This window comes from Molothrus ater, chromosome 7 (assembly GCF_012460135.2).
Source record: "Molothrus ater isolate BHLD 08-10-18 breed brown headed cowbird chromosome 7, BPBGC_Mater_1.1, whole genome shotgun sequence".
In the NCBI taxonomy this organism is placed as follows: domain Eukaryota; kingdom Metazoa; phylum Chordata; class Aves; order Passeriformes; family Icteridae; genus Molothrus; species Molothrus ater.
The window spans coordinates 9,272,939-9,297,222 of NC_050484.2; positions in this window are offsets into that span (position 1 = coordinate 9,272,939).

Consider the following 24,284-nt stretch of genomic DNA (forward strand, 5'->3'; position numbering starts at 1 on the left):
AGATTCTAGCAGACCATCACCACTGAAGGAAGAGAAGCAAAGGGAGAAACCAAGTTAGTGAATGAAGAATTGTGAAGATGCTGGAAATGGTAGACTTAGTCACAGGTGGATGTGAAATTATTTTCATCTCATTTTTGTGCAGGGAAATTCATTTTTGCCTACATACAGGAGAGCAGCTTTGAAGCAGCTTTTCACATGTTATGTAAATATGTATGAAAAAATGTTTATGACAAGATTAATCCCTTCTTGCATCTCAGTCTTGCAGGCAGCCTCAGAATGGATTTCAAATGCCAGTCAGAATACCAATAGCTCTACTTGAGCCTGTGTAAAATGCCCTCACCAAAGGCAGAGAGCAGATGGGGTTCAGATCAAACCACTGGCTCCAACTGCCTCCTAAATCTGTGTCCTGCCTGCTCTTACAGCACTGTGTGTGCTATGGACAGGAGCTAGGAAGGTTTTCCAGCAGTTTTTAATTTCTTTGGCTTTCTCTAGTCTCTGCAGTAGGTAATACTGACCCAGATCTCTTATTCAATCAATCCTTTTTCCCAAATTAGTGGGATGTTATAACTCTTCTCCCTGGCTGTGCTTATATTATTGTTTTCCAAGTTTGTTTGAACTAATTCCCAGAGAGCTTTCGAATGTGCTAACTGTATAGAATACATTACATTGCCATCTGTTTCAGGAAAGACCCTTTTCCCATTCCATTCCTATCCTGTAATTATTGGAACTCCACAGTGAACTCTGCAAAGCACAGGTTTTTATAGCCTTGTAAGCATACTTGCTTTTGTTTCAGCAAGTGTACACAAGGAACAAGTTTTGTTCAACTTGTGCAAATTTTTTTTGTTAGTACCTGAGACAGATATTTACATGATAGTCTAATAATAAATTTAACTCCCTTGCATGAACATCATTACTGATATGTTGAGGGTCCAAGTAAGATACTTGATTTGAGATTCAGCTCTTGTCATGGAAAAAATTGATTTGGGGTTCAGGTTGTGTGTAAAACCTGTGCTAGTCCAAGTCAGCCCATTTCCAGTGGAAACCCAGGTTCTGCTAAATGCATCTTTCCTTCCTCAGTCTGGATTTCTGAATGGGCTGCACCAAACATCTAATTGTGAGAAACAACCCCAAATATCTGTCTTAACTATTTTAAAATGCTACTTTTCTGTTCTGTGTTTTAACCTTGACTTTTTTTTAAACTTTCATGGACTGCTAGAGAGCAAGAGAAAATGGCAGTAAGGAATCACCAGGCATGTAAAAAACTTAGGGTTTTTTATTAGCTGCTCTCAGATTTAGGTGCAAGTAATTTTTTTAGGGTTTTTTGTTTCTGTTGCTGGAGAAGAAGCTTGGAAGTGGATTCTAGATTTTTTCAAGTGTAGGCAGAGAACTTACTGGTGACTGAGCTGAGGATGCCCCTAGGAACTAGGGGTGCTTGTGGCCAGGCAAGCTCGGTGTCCTTGGGTGCTTTGGTGCGAATTCTGTCAGTCTCTGCTGCAGCCTGTGGGTTTCTAGGCTGAACCAGGCTTCAGGCTGTGCAGCTGTGTGCTGGCAGAACCTTTTCCAGCACAATCCCCAGTGCTCAGGTCTAATAGAAATCCATGAGCCCTCCGGAGTGAGGCACGCAGGCAGTTTGTCACAGCCGGGGCTGCTGTGCTCTGTCACTGAAACACATTTGTGGGCATGTCCTCAGTGATCAATGGCAGCAAGGATACTTCCATCAAATCAGTCTCTTCTGGGATGTCAGACCTGGCTTTTCTGTGGTTGACATGAGGAGTATGGGTTTGGGCTAAAGCAAAGGGGTATTTTTGGTCCTCAGGGTTGTTCCTCTCCCCTTTCTGGTAATCAGAGTTAGGTAAGGCCCCTGGTTTTCTGAAGGTGTTGGTGCAAGTTGGAAATGTGCTCCTAAAACTAAAATATGAAATATGTAAAACCTGACTTTGGGTAATAAGGCATGCCTGAACCAGATCAGCTCCTCAAGAAATTTCTGAAAACACAAACAACACTGCAAAAACAACAGAATTAAAACCCTTTGTTATGTAGCAGCCATCCCAGTGTACAATAAACACTTTCTTAGTGGAAAAATTATTTGTTTTCAACTCTTTTGGAGCTGTTTTGGCAATATTCACTGTGAGGTTTAAGGTGTTTATAGCACACCTGCTGACATGAATCCAATAATGGATTCATAGGCACAATCTAGCCTTGTTATTTTTAAGTTAGAGTGGTTAATAAGCATGAAGTAATACAGAAAATTTGCCTGGTAAAATAAACTGTGTCTACTTTAATCCATTTACCCTAATGCTTAATTTTAAGAAAGAGTTACCTAGTGTGTTGATTAGATCTTTTCACAAAGAAAAAAAATAGTTCTAAAGAAGGATTTTATTTTTTTATTATGGTGCATTAGCATGAATGCCAAGTGTGGAGTTTCCTTGGAGAACCCTGTCCCATTTGTTTGGGTTTGTTTTTCTTCCCTTTTGATCTAAAATTGATTTTTGGTTCAATGTGGGTACAAAATGAGTCCTTATGGTATTGGGTCTGAACCTTATCTGCAACCAGAGGAAATTCTAGGTGGGAAGAGACTGCTGGAGACTTATCCAGACTTCTCTTAAAAACGAGAGCCTGGGTGAAATTGTTTAGGGTGCTGTCAGGTTATGTCCAGAACACTTCCATCAAGGGCTGTGAAAAAATCAAATGCTAAGTATAAGGAAGAGGTTAGGATTTTCTGTCAAATTATGTTCCCAGAGAGTATTTTTTGATTTCTGCATCCTTCAGAAGTGCTTTCAAGTATATCCACATATTTATGGTATGTAGACAGCAAGTTAAATAATTTTAAATTTTTGGTTTAGAGTGTTATATTAAGAAAATAACAGCAATTGGTTGGCTTGAGCCTTTATTGAAAATGGTGGCTCTTGGCTTGAGGACAGTTTGTTCAATAGGTGGATGATTCCCTCTTTCACAAACTGCTGCAAGTTGCCTTCAGAACAGCAATATTTATATGTGCTGCAAAAGGTAGCAAAGTCTGGAGTCTGAGTGACTCTCAAAGAAGTGAAAATCTTAATAAGAAAAGATTAGTGTAGGCTTTTTTCCCAAACAAATTTTGTAATTATAAAGTGTTCTCTTGCTTTCTTCCCATGTTCGCCACAGTTAAGAGAAAACTAATGATTTTATGCATGCCTTTTACAACAGGAGGAGGTATTTTTCATTATCTTCATGGTTTAGAGTTTTCTGTCTGAAATATGTATAATTTATAGTTTGTTCAGAAATTTCCCCTTTGATATAGTCAAAGAAAAAGAACCTTTTCCCCTGATCATGAGAAAAATAATCTTAGGTGTTTTCATGTTGAATTTATCTTAAAATGTTTGGGGATTTTTTTCCCACTGAGTATGTATCAGGGGAAATTTATGAGGATTTTTCAGGTCAATTCATTTCTACAAATTGAAGACTTGTGCATCTACTTAAGACTATTTTGATAAGAAGTAGCAATATCCCACATATTGGGAATATTAACAACTTTGTTAATGGGAGGGAGTTAGAAAGGTATTCCCTGTAAAAATTTTACTCTAACAAAGCAGCCAGTTCCACTTGAGTGTTTAAATCCTCACTGAATGACAGAAATCAGTTGAATCAGTATTTTATTTATTGATAAATCAGTTGAATCAGTATTTTATTATTGATCAACACTTCCAAACACAGTTTTGCACAGAGAGTTTGAGCCACCAACCAGCTTTTCCCTGAGTGAAAGCAGTGCAAATTCCCTGCAGGAGTTATGTCTCTTGTGAAGTCTACCCCCTCAGAGTTGGTTTTTTAACTTTTCTTTTGAAATTTAAAGGTAGAAAAAGGACGTTTATTAAGAGGTAATTTTTTTTGGTTTTTTAAATCTGTTGGGCTGACTCAGATCACTGAAAGGACCCCTCTGTGCAAGGCTGCCTCTTTCTGGGGGGCAGCTTTCAGCATGGCATCGGGCTGATGTGCAGTGTAAATTTAATCAGGTACTGACATGACATTAAAAGTCAAAGAAAAGAAATTAAAGACATTGTAAAATGAAGGACAGCAGGAGATTTTTGTGAGCTAATTTTATTTTGACCAAGAGTGAAATGTAAGAGGTGTGTTTTTCTTTCCTCTCATTGAGCTCCCCATCCTTTTGAAATGAATTTTGCTGATAATATGTCAGTTGTAGGGGGAAAAAAAAAAAAGAAATCCTCTACATGCATTTCCAGTTTATTGATCAAGTAATTTTATCTGATTTCTTCTTGAGAGTTTAGAAGACAATGCATTGAGGAGGTGTATAAACAGCAGGAATAAGAGTCATCTACTCTTGTCCCAACTGCATTGAAGTTTCTGACCTGGAGCCAGCCTCTCTTGCTGTGTGCATTACCAGGGCACCCCCTGGCTTCCAGAGCTCCTCAGCAGGAAGGAGACAAATCTCTTTTCATCAATTTCACAGCAGAACCGTGCTTTATTTTTTAGCTGTAGCAGTACTGTATGAATTGTGGTTGGCTTTAAAAATAAAAACCAGCTTGCAGAGCTTTTATTGCACCATTTGTGTTTTAATAGGTGCTTTAATAGGGTTTTTAATATGAAAGGAAATTACCCAAATATTGTAGTCAATGTAACTGAGTAGTGCCATTCTTTTATTGTTGTTTTTGTTTTCCCAAGGTGATTAAGATAGAGCTGGATCACTGTGTTGGATGTAGAGGCCCCTCAGGGAAATGTCTTCAGAAGGAGGGTGGATTTTACAATTTCTCACAGCTGAGTCTTGGGGATCACCCATGTTGGGTTCTTTGAGTGGCAAAAAGCTGGAGGATGGACTGTGGGAGCCTCCCCAGTGTTCTTGTACTGCTTGGGCTGGGCTGTAATTGTTCTGCCCTCCTTCTTCTGTATTTCTTCTGCCTAAATGTGTGCAGTCTGACTGTGGGGCTCTCAGCAGCACCTGCCCTATGTGTTCCCTTCCTGGTGTGTCCTCCTGCTTCCTGAAGTAGAATTTTGGAATCACAAAACAGTTTCAGTTGGGAAGGACCGGCTTGGGCTTAACTTGAGACCAGAGGTTTGGAGCTGGGCGGGAGCTGAGCAAGCCAGAGCCCTTTGCTGGGGAGTTGATAAAGCAGCCATGTCCCTCTGGTCTTACTGGTTCTTAGCACATCCCACAAAGGCTGGAGGAACAAAACTCTGCTGTGCTCTTCAGTGCCTGTGCACATCATCAGACAGACTATTGCAAACCTCTGCTTCTTCTCCAGACTGTGGTCTCTTGGCAGTGATTTTAGTGCAGTTTTTCCTCCTCCTAGCTGTGCTTATGCTGCAGATCACACAAATTTGTTTTATAAGTGGTTTTACATCAATCACAGAGGTGCCAACCCATTGTCTTGTTCGCAGCTTTTTCCCCTTGAAGCTTATAATTTAATCCATGCAGTCCCTGAAGTGGCCATGTGGGATTTTCCTTGGCTGGTTTTCATTCACCAGTTTGAAGGAAAGATAAGCAGCACTAGAGAAGAAGTTTGCAGATGGAGCTGTAACATCCTGGAAGAAAATAATCTGGCTTCATACTTACTTACATTCCAGTACTGGCAGCAGGCTTAAAAACCCACCATGAATCCATGGCATTATTTGCTAATTGTTTGTCATATATAATCCAGATTAATTGATATTATACATTTGATTTTGCAGGTCACTTGAGCAAGCTAAACATGCCTGTAGATATGAAACCTAATTAATGAATTATTTCTGGTAGTGTACTGTCTTTGCATCCTCCATGCAGTATCAGTCATGGTACCAAAATTTGCACTGCATTTCCTAGAAATTGCTGCCAGGGGAGGGCTAGGAGGGTAATCTAATCCATCTTTGGGTGATGGGAATTAAATGTTCCCTGGTGCTTCAGATAGAAATGGACTTTGGAGAAAACTGAGGTGAACTCCTCAAGTCTCTGCAAATAACTGAAGTGTGTTGTTTTAATTTATTCCCATGTTGGCACATTCCTGATGTTTTAAGTGAATCTCTTTTGTCCAAATTGAGTAATGCATAATGAATGCATTCTTCAAGTGAAACTGGTAAATTTGACTGCTGTCCTCTTAGCACCCTTTTTTATTTTGTCTTGCAAGGCCCCATGTCATTCTATTTTGCCTCTCTTACAGAAAACTGCTTTTCTTCAGCTGTTCTTGAAATGGTATTTTCCAGCTCTTGATGTCTCATCTTCTCTGAACTCACCAAGAAAGCTGTTTGAGAACTTGTGCCAAAAACTGGGCTCAGCTTTCTGTGCCTTTTAGAAGGCACTCTTCACAGTTGGTCACTGTGCTCCAATGACAGCAATTCAGCCCTCTTGGTCAGGATTACAATTTTCCATTTAATATCTATGTGTAGACCTTGTATTTCCTAAGCATGCCTTCATCTATATTCTCTTTTGGTTTTGAACCTGTTTCTTCAATTTGTCAAAATCAATTTGAAGTCTGAGCTTGTCCTTGAAAGTTCTTGCAGCCACTCCCAGTATTTTGACCCTTCTAAGTGTTATAGTTGCTTGATTTTATTATGTTAGCCAATAAAGAATATTTAGAAATAATGGAGAAATTTATAAATAAATTGTTGAAGGTACTTGAGCCTGAGGCTGAACCCTTTTCAAGACCAAATTTAAGTCTTACAAGTTGACAGCAAACTACAGATGACACTTTTAAAGTACAATTTTCTGGGAGCCGTGCCCTGTTTCATGAGCTTGCTTAGGAAACTGTCACCTGAGGCAGTGCCAGAAAACCCTCTTGAATTCAGGACACATCACAACTGCTGCTGTCCCACGTCTGCCAGGCCAGTTACCCTGCCAAGGAAACAAAAATAGCTCAACATGGCCTGTTTTCAGCAGTTTTATTGCTGCTTTATTACCTTGCTATTTGCCAGGTGCTTATAAACTGTGTAGCAAACAGCCTTTTTTAGGGATTTCTGGGTCGCTGTGGCTTTACAGCTCTGCTGATGGTGCTGAACAGCAAATGAGTGCCTGGGCTTGAGAGGAGCTCAGGGGGGCTCCTATGGCTGACTGGGGGTGTGGGTGGGGGTGTGACCCTGCTCTCAGTTTGAGTTTTATATGAATTTCTGTGTGCACTTGGTGCTCTTCTGTGCTGCTCTGCACAGCTCTGTAATAACCTCCTGTGCAGTGGGAGCTCTTCTGCTGGGGCTGCCTTTTCCTTTGGTTAAACCTGGCTTTGATTCCACAACAACCTTGCATTTTAGTATTTGGAATTTGAGTAGTATTTTTAAAAGTATTTTTAAAAGGCACTTGTTCTAGCTTTGCTACTGACTGAAAAAGTTCTGGAGCCTGCCTTTTTTAATGCTGGCAGCATGGATGGCTTTCCTTGGTCTTAAATTTTTGAGTGCTCAGCTTCTGCTAAGAGGGAAATCCCTAACAGAAATTTTTTGTTACTCATCTTGAGAATAAGACTTGGTTCCTCCCCAATGTGAAGGACTGACAACATCTGAAACATCTCTGTAAATAACTTGTGCAAGTAATTCAGCAATGAAGAGTATTCTTGTAATTATATTTCCCGGTCTGAAGCAAGATCATCTTATTTGGAATACATTCTCAGAAACTTTCAAACCTTTTATGCTATGCCTAGAGTATATTAGAAATGGGAATTGTTGCAATGTGAATTAAATTCCAGATAAGAAAGTTCCCTGTTATGCAAAGCAAATTCCATTTTGGCTCTTAACCTAGCTGTTACATCCCAGTTAAACAGCAAATACAGTTTATATTCCATTTCTCTTGTCAAGGATTTTTATTTTTATAAATACAACATCCATCTTGTATTAGTTTGTCTTCTTTTCTTCTTGAACTCACATGGAGTTGTAATTGAGGTTTTTTTACATGTGGAAGTATACATGTGAGCCAGAAAACACTCTAGATAGTAGCTAAAACCAATTAGTTTATCTAATGATGAAAAATATCTTTGAGTTTGTTTTTTTTAGGGACATGTGTATATGGAAACCAGGTGAAAATCTTGATATTCGATGAAGAGAAATGCCAGTGTCTTGTCTTAGCAGACTAAAAGACAGGACAACCATGGAATGTAAAATACTCCTCATCTCAGTGCTGTCACCAGTTTTATCTTGCCTGTGCCAGAGTCCAAGTTTTAACACTACAACTGAAATGTGCATCTCTCTTTATACCATGGAAGGTGATGAAGAAGCTGCTTTTCCTTAGTCCCCTTTGTCCATATGTCACTGCATGCAAGTGATATCATATTGTCAGCCTGAGAAGAGCAGATGGGCTGGTTGCTTCTGGACAACAATAATTCACTGTGTTTTTCACTTTTCCCCTATGAAATTTGTACTAAAAATGTCCTGGAGTAATAAACCTGGAGCCAGATGGACCTACCATTTGAACTGCACAACCTTCCACCAAAATAAATTCTGGCAAATATTACAGGAGTGTGTTATTTTTAGAGGTATCAAATTGGGGATTTCAGACTAGCAAAAATGATGGTATCAACCTGTACTCCATGCTTATGGATTTATTGCAGTTTCCATTACAAATGCATTTTTAATGAAAAAAATTTTGAAAAAATCAATGCCATCTACAGCAGAAACAGATGCAGGCTCTTTCTTTAAAGCCCTGCTGTGATGGCAGGTGCTTGTACACCTGAGAGAATCAGGGGAAGGAGGAGCAGGGTCTCTGCTTAGTGTCCTTGGGAAGAAAGGTGAGTCCCCATCTGAGGGGGCTGGATCCTGGCCAAAGGCAGGGCTGGGAACTGGGGGGCTGTCCCCCACTTCAGGTGCTCTGAGCCACACTGAAACACCAGTGCTGGAGGCATCTTTTGGGTTCTGTTACCTTTTCCAATTACCTGACTGACTTTTAGCCTCTGAGACAATGATTTATCCTTCCAACATGGCACACAAGAAAACTTCTTATTTTCCCTGAATTAAGCTCTTCTTTAAGTTTTCCTCTAATGGTACAGGTGACTTTGAGTAATCTTGAACCCTGTTTATCTGGCATTAATGAACCCCAGGAAAAGAACTTGGTGGGTCAGCCGTGTGGGTTGCTTGGACCAAGGCCAGCTTTGGAAATCCTGGTGACTTGCTCCTGTTGCTGTGCCCGTGCCCCATCTGGGGCTGACAGCAGTTTGTCACACGCCAGGTGCCTTGGAGAATGGTCAGTGCAGCCTGTACCTGTGGCAGGAGGCTCTGCTCAGCCTCTTGGTCCTATGGATGGTCTTCCCTTGCGCTCCTGTGTGTGTGTGTGCAGAAATAACTGGATATCTGTTCAATTTCTAGTGTAGCTTTCTTGGAAATCTTCCAATGGAAAGCTTTTACTTGGGAAATCAGTTTTCAAGGGCGAGGTTTTAAAAAAATAATATTCAGCTAAAACATGTATGAGAGAGAGAAGTTTTAGATTAAACCAGACATCTGGGATGCAGGAGATTCAAGGTCAAGTTTCTGCTATGCAGGTTTTCCTCTGCCCTCCTTTCCCCTATTATCCTGGAAATATTATTTGCCTGATTACAAACATGTCTGCCATATTTAGTTGTCTATTTTTTTCTTCTCAAGTTTCTTCCCAGTTCTCTAAGGGAGAATAGGATCTAGATTGCTTTTCCAGTTTTTAGTTGATTGCTTGAGGTTTACAGTTCTAGATAAAAGTAAATTTCTCTAAAGTGTCAGGGAATACTTTTAATTTTTGTATCTCTATTGCATTTTGCAAAGGGTTGTTGAAGGAAAAATTTATTTTCTATGGGGTTTTTTTTCCTCCAAAATCAGAATATTGTTTTAAAGGCCTTCCTGTGTTTGTGCAGGTGCACATGTTTGCAACTTTTCTTTCCCTGCTTGTACATCACCTTCCTCTAGCAATGTTTTGGGGAATATGGAGCCTGTGCTCATCTCTTGCTTTCCAATGCAGCCTGAGCTGGAGCTCAGTAGGAGCACAAACAATTGTCTTTACCAAGTTGGGGACAAAGAATGCTGGAAAATGTGTCCAGCCGGAAATGCTCCCATGTAGCACAAAAGACCCCATTTTTTCTATTCTTTGATAGTTTAGGCTCAATGGTGCCTTTTTAATTTTCTTTGCCCAAGTATTTGAGTAGTTGGTTTATTCCATAGAACATTTTATCACCATCAGAAATAGTTGATATGGAGTTGAAACCCATCATTTTGATGTGAAGCTTTCTATTTCTCTTGTGAACTATTAACTTGATTAAACACATTCAATCTCACTTTATTTCCCATTTATCACAATTATGCAGAACATATTTTTAATTAGAAAGGAATCCTTTCTTGCTTAGGTTGAGACAACCCTAGGAAATAATGTACAGGGGTGGGAGCTCTGGTTTTTCATTCTGTTAGAATGCTGTTGCAGTAAGTTTCAAATCCTTCTCCCCAGCTGGCAATTCCCTTTCACAGATAAGGTTGTAAATGTCTCAGTTCTGTTGGTTTTCAGAATGAAAAACCACTATGTGTTAGCCCTTTACAGGCATTTTTTAACATGCATTTGAAAGACAGCCAAAATGTAAGAGTTTGATTTGGAATTAAACAATTCTTGAAAGAAGTGACACATGCACAGGATCAGTCAATTGTGTTGCCTTCCAAATGTGTATTATTTTTGCTTCCAGATCACTGTTGGCCAAAATATTTTCTTTTGAGCAGATCCAAGAGCTTAGAGCTTTACTAGGAATTAAGTCTCATTTGAATTTATCTCACTTTTCCAACCAGTAGCCTTTTTTTCTTGCAGGATAATTCACCTATTGGTCAACAGTCTTACACTTTCTTACCCTGACAAACCAAACGTTTTTGTGAGGAAGGAAATTTGTGTCAGTCCCAAGAAGTCATTGTGATTCTTTGTGATTCCAGTGTGCTGACAGAAAAATGCTTTCCTAATGTCAGGTGATGTTCCCAATGTCTAGGCTGCAGAGATAATGTTGAATTTGCAGGGCACTGCTTGTGGTGTTCTACACTTTTCTCTATTCCTGCCTTTGCCAGGTGAAATACCTTGCACCTTGACCCTGCTCCCATCCTGCTGTGCTCACTGGGAGTTTTCTGACTGCTCACACTGGTGCTGAGGAGCTTTCTGCTGCTTTGGGATGTTGCCCTGAAGTTTTTCCATTCTGAACTGGGCTCCAGTGAAACACCTGACTTGCAGTAGCAGCAGTACAAAGGAAACTTTGCCAAGAGGGGCAACTGAGCAGGCTGAGGGGAGTTTTCTTTGCCTTGTGATCAATGAAAATTTCAACCCAGCCCCTTCTGGTGAGAACTAGCAGAAAAGATGTGTACATCCTCTTCTCACATTGAGCAAAGAAATGCAGGAAACAAAATACATGCAGTAGATGGGGTAGGAAAATACCATGTAGAGACAAACCAGTGAGGTCAGCTTCAATGTGAGCACAGGACTGAACTGCTTTCAGTCTGCTGGGGAGACCTACAGGAACCTGATGTTGCAATTTAACCCTGTTAAAAATGCTGAGTAACTTTGGGAATGCATGAAGTGACCACATGAGCTGTGTGAACCCCTGTGCACACTGTCCTGAGCAGCCCACCCATAGGACTGGGCAGTGCACAAAGCTGCAGCTTCTGAGTCCTGTTAGTGTGATCTTTGAGGAGGGGGACGATGGGTCAGCAAGCAGAAAGCATCTGGAAAGCTTTTTTCCTTCTCTCAAAACTGAGTGTAGTATATCAAGGACAAACACTGGTACAGAAGCATCTCCAAGTCCCAAACCCTGCTCTGTGGTTTGCTATAACTCATCTCTAAGGACAGAAAGCAAACACAGAACTACAGTTGGATCTAGCGGCTGTCCTGTGCTTTCAGAAGGGAGTGTTGAGACAAGGGTTGGTTCATAGCTGTGAGGGAAGGACCAAAAGGAAAGCACAGAGCTGCTAACCACTGTGGCATTCCCCAGAAGGCTGCTTTGGTCAGCTAAATCTAATTAATATGGTCTGTTTGTGCAGTTGTGTGAATCAGAGTGCTCCCATCCATCAGAGCTCTGAATGCAACCTTTGGTGTGACCAGCAACCTTTCTTCCCACTAAGTGGAAAGAGAAGCATGTTCTCCAACACAGAGACCCTGTTCCTACAGGCTCTGTGGGGCTGTCTGAAGGATAAATAAATTGCAATAAATGAGTTAGCACAGATAGGGTATAAGCAGTATAGTGACATTACAGTGGTATTCTGCCCAGTTGAACATCTTAGAGAAATAGCCTTGTAGGATGCTGGATGAAAATGACTGTACAGCACAGTTCAGGGCTCTCCATGCTGAACCTTTGCAGACCTTTATTGCAGCCTGCTCAAATATTTCCTGTATCTTGGAAGAGTTCTGCCACCAGCAAGCCTTGTCTGGGGTTGAGCTGTAATGAATCAGTCCCTAAATCAGGATCATCTCTGGAAGATGAAAATAGGATGCCCAAACTATTTCAAAATGGATAAATCTGGTTTGGGCTTTTACTTAATCAAATTGTGCCATTATGCCTTTGTCAAATACCTCATGATGATTAAGATGTGGATAACTTTTTAACTTGAGAGATGCTCCTTTATTGTAGGGTAATTTTAAAGCTGTGCGTACATCACATATTTGAACTGTGTTCTCAGCTGTCATTGCTGAGCAGTCCAAATGCTTTATTACAACCATGTTATATAATTAGGTGAATAATTACATTACTCTGAGTGCCATCATGGTCTGAGAAATGAAACAAACAACTGTAAAATCACCTGTAATTATATAGTTCCAGCATGATTGAATCTAATGCATTCTGTAAATGTGGAGTGCTGGCCTTTGTGAAATGGCTGAGTTATTAATTCAAACAGCCTGTATTATCTAAAAGGAACATGTATGGAGCTCTCCTAGCAACTCTACAACTGGGACTTTAGGTGTCATATTAATTGTGTTTACTTTAAGATGGATCCAATGACAATTTTTAACTAAGGGATGTTCAATAGCTGAAATTCACCTTAACTGCAAAGATAATTGCTATATGCTCACTATAGCATTAAAACACTGAGTGTATTTCATAAATGAATAGTTATGTTGCAGTTTCTTATTGATATGTTTCTGCTTAATGGTGTTGTGGTGTGAATACTGTAATTATTAGCTATTCATTTCCCATTATTCCCATTATTTCCTTGGGATTTTTTTCATTTACTAATGTTCTATAATGTAATGCTTGTTGAATTAATGTTTTCCAGTTTAATGTTTCCCCCACTGAATGTGTACATATAGTGTGCTACCAAAAGATTTATGGTTATTGGAAAACATAATAAAAATTAGTTGTTCGTTTTGAGGAATCTGAAATTGTTTTCCTGAAACAAGTATCTGTAACTCTAAAATGAATTAAGGCAAAGAAAAGTGCTCAACTTCAAGATAAAATGCAGATGATTTTAAATGTGACGAAAGGAATGATTTTAAATGTGACGAAGCATCTTCTCACTAAAATGAACTCCTCTCTCTTTCAATGGCATTATTATCATGTGTTCCTGTAATATCTGGGGAGGTGGGCTTGGGCCAGGCAGTGCCCTCTACAGCTTCTAAATTCAGCTTGACAAGACTGTGCTTCCCTGCAGGGGAGGCAGTTTTATTGGTTCTGACTGGTTACAAAAGCTCTGTGTAGTTTCAAAGAATGTAAAGGAGGACTTACAGAAGAAAACCCAGAATGTGTAATGGCATTGTCACTAAACAATAAATAATAGGAGAGAGGCCTTTCTTCAGTGTTTTCAGCAGGGTGAGGTAGCAGCTATGGGTAACATTTTTTTCACATGAAAAGGCTGGCACGCACCTTATACAGCTACTGGCAGGAGAGTTTGGATTTCTTCTGGAAGGTCTTTAGATGCAATGATATAAAACTACAATTGCAAAAGCAGAGGTCTCAAATAAGCACCCAAAAAATAGTGTTTTAGATGGGATAATGCTGATTTTACAGACTAAAATAGTAGCAGAAGCTCTGAAAGTTACACATAAGCCCAACTCTTGTGATGAGCTGGCATTAGAGCTGAAAAAGACCAGATAAAAAGAAAATAAAAATCTAACTAATGTTCTCAGAGCTTTCAGAAGATACTGACTTTGCTAGGAGTGATGAAGTTTTAGTGATTTTATCTCTGATTCAAAGTCTTCGTTAATATTTCTCCAATTTTGAAATATTAGGGGAAAGAATCTTACTATTTCTTTAGATAAGGTAACACCAAATGCAGAACAGATTTGTATTCATATTTGGGTGGGATACATGTTGATTTCTGCCCATCAGTGCAACCTCTTCCATCATATTTGTTTTTGTTATCCTTTGTGTTACTCCTGCAGTTTTATCACAGAGGCTTGACAATGACCGTGATTGCAGTGGGTGTCAGATGTGGCATTGCTTACAAAATCACATGGCCTCTGTGGCAGAACTAATGCAAAGGGAAATATCTTCATGTTCAAGGAAAGCTCTTTGTGCTCTGCCTTTGGGATGTTAATGGTGAATTCAGGTCTCCAGAAAGGGAAGAACAGGAGCTGTGTTACAAAAAGGGTGGCAGAACTTGTGAGCTTGTCTAACCTGGTGAATGCCTCTGAGCATTCTCAGATGCTGGAGTCAAAGAAGGGAGTTATTGCACAAGAAGTTTAAAAAAGCTGCTTCATCCTGGGCAGTCTTGTCAGAGCTGTCAGGAGAGTTTGACATAATTCTCTTTGCAGTGTCTTTGCAGCTGTATCTGCTCAGAATGTCAGCTAGAGATAAAGTGGCATTTTTAATTGATTTCTCAGAACTTTATTTTTTTTTGCCTGATGTTTTGTGTTTGGGCTGAATCCTGGGGTGTTTTAGGCAGTGTCTCATAATATCTTTGAGAGCAGACATGTTTATCAGCCTCACAGAAGATGAATGGGGTGCAGGGAAGAGGTAAGGCACTTAAAGTGCTACTGCTGTGTGCATGAATGATTTTACAGGTCTGCTGGCAGCTTCAAAATAAAAATAACTACATTCAACATAAGCATTGTTCTGGGATTGAACAAAACATTTCTTCTGTTATGTAAGGGGCTGATATGAACACATATGGACAACATAGTCTCTTTTCACATATCACTGTCCTGTGAAAGCAGTGCACTAACACCTGGGAAGCTATTTCAGAAAGTGAATGTCAAAAATGTAAAATCCAAGAGTATTTAAAATCTGAAAAGACAAGACTGGAGGGTTGTCCCTAAGGCTAGAATGAGGAGGCTTCCTTGTAAGCTTTGTCAGAGAACAGAGAGCCACCCACATTTAAAATTGGTGAAACAGGAGACTTTAAGAATGATGGTTGTTTAGCATTTTGACATCTTTTGGACAGCAGTACCTTCCTACCACTGTTGTGGCCTCAGTGCAGTCCTAGTCAAAATCTTCTCCCCTAATCACTTTATGAAGTCATTCTGTAGTGTTTTCCTATGTATTTATCACATTACAAAGGGTACATGTGGTGTGGTTTATTCCCTTACAGTATCAGACACACTTGTTTATGGACTGGTGTTTCAAGAAGGAAAAGCCTAAGCAATAAATAACTGTGATGTAAACAATGTTTTTATTTAGGTTTTATCTCAGAAGTATACTTAAGTGCTATTATTGCCATTCATTTTGATGGCAGCATAATTATTCCAAGAAATTCCTGTAGAACAGTATCATAGTCACTAAATCTTCCAGCTTCCCTTGCTACAGTAACTTGTGCAGCACTATCAAATTTAATGAATATGTTTACATTCTGCCCTCATTAGCAGATTTTCAATCACTGAAGTTCTGTTAAAATACACTACTTTCATTCCCAACTTTGTCTTCCTGAAGTTTAGCAATAAAACCAAAGCCAGTAGATCCCTTTACACAATTCCAAGTGGTTTTGTCCTCAGGACTGTGCAATGTGAATTATTTCATGGAAGATCCTCAGAATTAAAATTGATACTCCTAAGTCTGTTTGAATGAAAGAATCATTAAGATTTTATCCATGTGATGATTCAGGAAGGCTTAAAACAAATCAAACCAAATTAGCATCCTATGTAGGCTTCTCATTTAGAAATAAAGTGACCTCAGCTCACCCTGCTGCTTTTCCCCTGGCTTATCCTGCAGTGCTCTGTCCCCTGCTCCTCTGAGGAAGACCCTCCAAGATGAAGTTATTTATTTTTCATGGCATTTCTAGCACTTTGGATAGTTAGCTAATGTACTATAATTTTAGCTTATGCTCTTTCAATTAGAAAGACAAATCTCTTGTATTGCTCATTTGCTGGCTGTTCTTATGCGGCATTCATTATCTGTCCTGTTCCACAGGAACAGGCTTTTAAATTGGGAATGGGTCAGGAGAGCACACTCAAAATTACTCCTGACAAGCAGCTGACATTTTTCTGCACCTGAGATGTTCTAATCTTCATGCTAATAAGGAGATTTATTCTCACAGAGTTTAATAATTGTTGATGGCTTTAGAAATAAAGAAGAGGTGCTTAAGTCACGAACAGCTCGTGCTGCTGCAGGATGTGGGCTCAGTGGAGTGGCACACAGCTCTTGTAAAACTGGAGACCAGGCATGTCTTTAATGGAAAATGCTAATAAAAGAGAAAAAAAAGTCTGACAATACTTTTTATAGCTGTTTTTGAATAGAATTTATTTTTGTTCTTTGGGGAAGCATATTAAGCAATGAGAACAGTAAGTAATTTTTGATTCTGAAAATTAGATCAAACAGGCATTTCTGTAATACTAAAACTTTACATGTGAAATGGCATTTTAGGAGAGTTTGAGGAAGAATGCAAGCAGTAATAATATTAGATTGCATCACTAGGATGCCACATTTAGATTTCCAGCATTAAGGTCTGATCTAATAATTGTAATGGATATTGGTGTGGTTCCTCAGTAATGAGATGATTTAGTGAAGCCTATTTATGTGCAAAGGTTTAGAGTTTTGCTCTTTTTTGATGTTGCTAGAGGTGACAGATGAAAGGAAAATTAGGTCTCTTGTTTAGAATGCACTGTCTGAAGTGGTCATTTTGGTGGAGGGGGAATGTGGAACAAGAATTGGAGCTGGAAACCTGTATTGCTGTTAAATGACATTTATAGCTTAAGAATTTTAGACCTAATCAATGTCTTGCAAGGATAATATTTTTAGATCTTTAAGCCAAATTTGACCAGCCATCAGCTGGCATCTTCATACATGCTCATGCAGCTAAAACCAGTGGTGCCGTCTGCCTTCCTCCTGGTGATGCACAGCTCCAACAAGTTCCTTTGTGCATCAACGGTGAGATCTAGAGTGTTTACAAAGCAAGTTGATGTTCTATTGCACTAAATTTACACCAAGCACTGCTGTGTTTCTAAATAAATACCTCAGTCTAGGCTTGAATGTGAACTTTTGTGTGGGGGTGACATATGAACGTGGACTTTTTAATTTTCAGCAAACAGAAAATATTATTGTCAAGAACTACCCAGTTATTCACTATGACTTTTTGAATGAATGATTTATGTTCTATCTCCACACAATAGAGATGTAATTTCTATGGAGAAGCCATGATGGGTGTCCTCTGTGTATATTACACCAAATTGGTATCTATCAAGATTGAATGCTTGGCACACAACCTTGCAGATTGCAGGGAGCCATAAAAGGGAGACAAGGAAGCAGAAAAAGCACTCAGATCTGCATGAGTATGCAAATATGGCTGGTGGAGAGGCTCAAAATCACAGCAATACTTTGGGGAAGGCCTGGGCACATTTATCAGCTCTAAAGATACCAGAATTAGAGGAGAGGGTGCAAGAGAGAATTGATCAGGGATAACAGGACTGCTTATTAAAATTTTACCTGTGTGCTATGCATTAGAAAAGGGGGTTTTGGTCCAGAAAAGATGTAGCTGGTAGACAAGCAAATAGCATAGCAATTGTATGTCAGGCTCAGCCAGCATTCTTTTGCTCCTAAATCAAGAACAAACATTTGCAGATAAATGATATTTCTTTCTCAGTAGAAATAGGCCAGATTAAATGGCAATAAATCAGCAAGGTGCCTTTTATAGTCTTGTTTTTGCACAGCTCTAAACTATAAAATACTTGTCTGTTTTTAAACTCTTGGCTTAGGAGATGCAGCTTCAATGCCCATATTCTGTGCATCCACTGGAGTTTGGACAGGGAGCCCTTTACCCCTGATCCAGGGGGAAAAAAAGCTTGGGAATTGCCAGTGTGCTACACATGAGGTGTTCCAGGGGTGTTTGTGGCCAGGGTCTTGTGAGTCAGTGCAAGTCCACTGATGTTGCTCTTCCAATTACTTCAAAGGGAAAAGGTTTCTATCCTGTTGCTTGGAAAATCAGCACAGCTCATCTGCAATAGCTGAAGTGCCCACTAAGGCTGTGTACCAAATGGTGGATTCTGTAGTTTGCCATGATTTCACCTAAATGAAAAGGTGCTGTGGGAAGATACCAAGCTGTGAAAACTGAACTTTCAAAATTGGATTTTATTGCACGTTTGGCACCCTGAGTTAGACTCACATGGATAGCCATGTAGTAGACTTGCATTTTAAGATGCTCCATTTAGGAATAGATTAAAAAAGAAAAAGCTCTGAAGGTCACAATGGGAAAGAAGAAAGAAGATTGGATAAAGGGGAAAAATTGTTATTAAAAAATAAAATATAGAAGGGACATGAGTTATGAGACTTCTGTGAGAAGCAGGCAGTCCCCCTTGTTATGCAGCTCACCTACAAGGCAAAAAGAGTTCCCAGTGTCTTTCTTTATTAAAGAATTGCATGCAAAACTACCTAGAACCAGAATGGAATCTAGAGGTTCAGATATATATCCTGTTATCACAGTCCTTTCTGGGAGCTGTGCCTCACTTGATGCACTGGGGATCGATGTGTTAGCTAAGATGACACAAACATCTGAAACAAACAAAAAATCTCTGTTATTCTAAAACATTAGAGTGGTGTAGGTGCAGTTTCCTAAAGAATTCATCTCAGCAGTGAACAGTGACTGGAAGAAAGGAGAATAAGCCAGTTACATTTGAGATAATAAAAACACAGTTTCCTGTATGTCTCCATCTATCAGAGAATGGAGACTTAGAGCATTTTTAGCAATATTTAGAGCTCATTTCTCTCTTCTTTTACAGCACTGTAATTAGATTAAATGAAGTAATTCCTTATCTGCTCCCATGTAGGCAGGAGGCAGGTTTCTAGGGCTGGCATGGCACAGTTTTTAATTTAACAGCACTAATTCACCAGCGGGTAGTGTTATTAATTTCAAGTAATTCTGTGAACTATTGTGAGTTGTGATTTTAAAATTATTAAATGTTGAAGTGTTCTAGCACTAGTGGAAAAAAAAAGTCTTTCAAGAGGGTCTTATTATTTTACTCAACAGATAAGAGTAAATATTATATGTAAGTGAAATAGTTGGCAAACTTAATAAAAAAAACCCAGACAAAAAAAACCCCAGTATTTTTCTTTTGACTTTATAGTCCTAAGGAATTATGAAAGAAACTTTCTGGAGCCTATTTGTTATTTAGTTTAAAGTGAAAACATAAGCTTTCAAAGGATAGTTTTCAAAGGAGAGCTTTCAATGGGCTCTTTCTGCAGCCTGTCAGAGCAGCAAACCAAATATAAACACAAATTTCTCTGCATTTGTGCTGCCCTTGCTGAGCCCTGCTGGGGGACAGGGCCTTTCCCTCAAGTGACCAACCTTCCAAGCTTTCCCTAAAGCTCACTTTTCCTCTGATGAACTTACTTGTTTTGGTTATAGGAGTCCTGTTGCCATGAGAATTAGACAGTTTTCTCACAATTGCTGTTTTCTATGATAAAGGAGTTGCTGTGCTTTAGCACCATGGTGCTGTCCTGGCTCACTGCTGAGCTGTTTGTTAGCAAACAGCACAAGAAAATGGCAAAGGGTTTATCTTACAGAGCCAGAGAGATCTGAACATATTTGTGACAACATCAACTTCTAGAACGTAATTTACGGGAGCCTTTGATTAGTGATATTTTGATGTTATTCTTCAAATCACATTTTCTCAAGCACTAAAAATGTTAGAGAACAAATATACATCCCCCCCCCCCAAATTTCCCTGTTATAAAAGCATTTATTCTGTAATGCATAGCAACTGACAAGTAGATTAAGTTAATTTACTGTACAGAATGAATACCTGCACAGAAAGGGACTTTTATCCAGGCAGTCTACACAGATCTTTGACAATGTAAATTACTAGTGTGTAATACAAAATATAGAATGTCATAAAAATATTTCTAGCTAAGAAAGGATCAATTTCTAAATGTTCCTTTCAATTTTAGCTCTTAAATGAGAAAGCTACACTTCCTCAGGTGCTAATTAGATACTCCATTTGGCCTTGATTGTCACTAAATAGCTTAGCCACTTATTTAGCCTGAAAAATGTATGTCTCTTCAACTGCACTGTAGAAAACAAATATGCCCACAAACACTATTAAAAGAAAACCAAAGAAAAACCCAAAAAAACCAAATAGGCACATGTGAATGAAATATTGCTTTCTCATGCTGAGATCTAGGGTATTGGAAATTTGGTTTGGTCAAATTTTGTTGGATGATATGATTACTTTAAAAAGTAGGCAGGAGTTGTGGAGCTGCAGTGATTCCACTAGGATGGGAGGCACAAAGTCCTTGCTGGGGACTATTCAGTTGTATACAGGGGGCTATTCAGTTGTCATCCCCTCCTGGAGGTCTGTGGGATCTGATGGTGCTTCTCCCAGCATGTCCAAGGGCTCAGGTTGAATTGTCCTACGAGTGTTGCATGCCCTGTCCTGGGGGATGTGAGCTCAACACATGAGACACACACATTGCTGCTTCTGAGAACTTGCATTGTCCAGAAAAATCTGAAATACTGCTTCAATAGTCACTGATCATTTTTCAGATAGTGTGGTAACTGATGAGTGGAAGGCTCACAGAAGAATTCTTTGTTTTTCTCTAGTTTCCACTTCTTTGAGTAATTTCTGTAACAGCAGAAAACACAAGATGTTTTTGAACTGAGGGTTGAAACTCTTCTGTACTGCAGGAGCAGCAGGAGAGCAGATCTACTTGTGTGACATTACAAATGCAGAGACACTTTTCCATAGGAATATGAATCACCTCATTTGCTCCTGTCTAAAGGGTGTGCCAGCTTTTAAGTGAGCAGCTTAGGGAGGAAAAGAAGTTGCTAATTAGCAAATGCATTTGTATGCACCTTATTGCAGCTGATTTATATGGAAATGGCAGTATAAATTTCAGGACAAAATTCACATGTCAGTTTTGGTCTTTTGAAGGCCTTTTCCAAATCTCTTTATGCACTTTTTTGTACAGCTTTGCACGAATGTAGACAAACCTTATAAACTTTATGATTCTAGGTTTCAGTATAGATAACTTGTTAGTTTTCTTTGAAAGTTTAAGCTACTGCATACCTTGGCAAGGTATATTTGTGTGGGACAGCCTAGAAATTCTCATCTATAACAATATATTGTTGACACATCTCATCAGATAGAGCTCTGTCAAAACCAAACCTTCTTTAAAACATAACTTCACAGCTGCTTTCATATAGAAACATCCCCCTTAACAAGTGTTGATCTTAACTGGTAAACAAAAGTTCTCTGATTTTCATTCCTGATGACATGTAATAGCTTTATGCTGAGTCTCCAGGACAGAAGAAGCCCTTGTTGCCATCATACTCAGTATAAGCTGACAAAACATTGCTTGCATTGGAGAGTCTCATATCAAATATAAAAAAAATGCCAATAGTTCTATTTTTAAGGTTTTATTCATTGCAACTATGCATGGGGAAGGGGAAGAGCTCTTCTGCCAGGCAGTGTATCTCCATTATTTTATCTCCAGTTAAGAACAGTGCAGGATTACTGAGAATCACTTGGGGCAGGGCTGCAGCACGCTGTGTTTGGGGCTGGACAGAAATCAGGAGCCTCTGGGTTCCTGGGGAGAGCTGGGGCTCTGACAGGAGCTGGCTTGGCAGGGGTGCCCCAGCTGCTGCTGCCCCTTGCCTGCAGCCCCAGGGGTTGCTGCAGGTCCCTGTTCCAGCAGGCAGCTGTGGTGGGCTCTGGCAGGGATGGTGTCCTGCCAGATCAGCCGGCTGCACTGGGATTAGCTCATCCTCGGGCTCTGGGGCAAAGGAGGGAGAGAAGGGGAAGGGGAGCAGGCACAGGCACCCTTTGGTTGCCTGCTTGCCCTGCAGCCTTTCAGGGAGTTATGCCAAACCCTGTGCTGTGTTTGCAATGAAGGCAACTCCTGCAAAATAAGGATTTGGAGGTCCAGTCTCTGTGCTACTGCTCAGGGATTTAAGAGCAGACTGGACTGGGAGCCAGTTTCATTCTGGTTTGATTGCTGAGATTTTCCCATAGTCATTTGCTTGGGGCTGTTCTTTGTCATTTGGTGGTGAGGCAGGACAGAAATCAAGTATTTTACTAGAATTATGGTAAATAAAAATATTTATGTATTATAGAAGGAGGGGAGAAGTCTCCCTTTCTAAAGAGGTACCATTGCTTCCCACAAATTCTGAAATACGGTCTAAATAAAAGCAAACCCATTATGTCTCACCCAGAAAAATTCTTGCACTGAATAGACAGCAAAAGTGAGGAAAGCAGCTGTTGGGAAGGTGTGCTGTGTTGACAGACAATGCATTTTTAGCAATGTATTTTACTCCTGTTCAGCTTTACTGACCTTTTGAAAGATTAAAATAAAAATATTATTCTCTGTGGTCTGAGTGATTTCACCTGTTTCAGCTGCTGTACCTAACCACACAAAGGGCTCATATGAAAGAAGCCCCAAGGGGATACAGGGTTGAAGAAATTTCTAATAGTTTGAGATCTGATTGTTATAACTCTGAGTTTAATGCTATGCGAGGGTGCAGAAGCAGGAGGGTTGTTTATTTTGTCCAAGTGGCAAATTTTTATTGTGGTTTTGTGAACAAAAAAAAAACCAAAAAAAAAGTTTCTTGGTTTCAAAGCCCTGTCCTGAGAAATGAAACCTGTGAATCAAAACTGGGAAAGGAATGTTGGTTTTGCCCAAGATTTAAAGGGGTTTTCCTGCAGGATCAATACTGCAAGTGTGATGTGGAGGGAAGCAATTTTTTCCATGCTGTGAGCGGTCCCATGGGATGTGGTGTCCCTTGCACCCATGGAGCAGCAGGCTCTGTGCTGCTCCCACAGCTGGGGCTGCACAGCTGGAACAGGGATGAAAGGCATTCAGAGGTGGGCAGCTATCCTGAATTTGCCTTGGAGAAAGGATGGAAGGAAACTTTTGGTTACCTGGATCGATTTTTGGCAGTTTTATTCCCTGTTTTGGCCACAGTCATTGAGTTTTTCAGCTCCTCCTGGGATAATGTGCTGACCAGGCAGCACATGGCACTGATAAATAAGTTTTTGGCCTTGAATGGCAAATGTGTCTGGCTTGTCACATAGATATCCATAGGCACAGACACTTTAATAGCCATGACCAAGAAACATAGTAATATGTCTCATAATAATAATATTTGATATTAATAATAATAATAATAACTGATCCATGATACACCACCATGAAAAGGTGCTTTGGAAAGGCACAGCCCTGTCCTTCCCCACCCCTAGCAGAGCACTGCCACACCTGTCCTGCTGTCTGTGCCACACCTGTCCTGCTGTCTGTGCATTCACATGGCCCAGGGGAGCATGAGAAATAATCAGCAGCAATAAACTCTGTGCCCCAGTCCAATTTATCAGGCTGCTGTACAAACGGTTTTTAGAAATCCTGGGCTATGAAGGATAAAGTTTGAATTCCCAGAAAATTACACAGACAAATTGAGAATCTACATGAGCTGCTAATCATGTGACAAATCATAAAATGAAAAATATTAACAACTGCCCTAGTATTTTTCATTTTTAATATAGATATCTTAATATTATTTTTAATGTGCTTTTCTTTGAAACTCAAAATTTGTTAGTGTTATTACCTGACAAAATCATGCCATCCTTTAACTAGGAGTAACAGAGCTTTGCTGCTTACCATTGTGAACAAGATGGTTTTTGAGTTAAATCCTCAGTGCTGAAAAGGGTGAGGGAGATGAAATGAAGAAATTGCTGTGCTAAAGCAGAACAGAAATCAATCTAATTTAATATCGTTCTCTGCCAGTGGCCAGTGCTGGTTACTTTAGGAGAAGATATGAGAAACACTGTAGTAATTGCTTTCACAGGAAATATTTCTTTCTGCCACTTCTCTTATACTTGTGGCTACCATATCTTGTGATACAATGCATTAAATCCTTTCCAAAACTTTACTTTTTGAATCTTTTTATAGCATCTCTAGAAGTTCTTTTCATTGAAATAAGCATCTGTTTTCTTTTAAAGAATTGGGCTGACTTTTTCTCTCAATGATACTCATTCCATAAGATCTCGTAGGCTTATTATTCTTTGAGTGGTGACATAT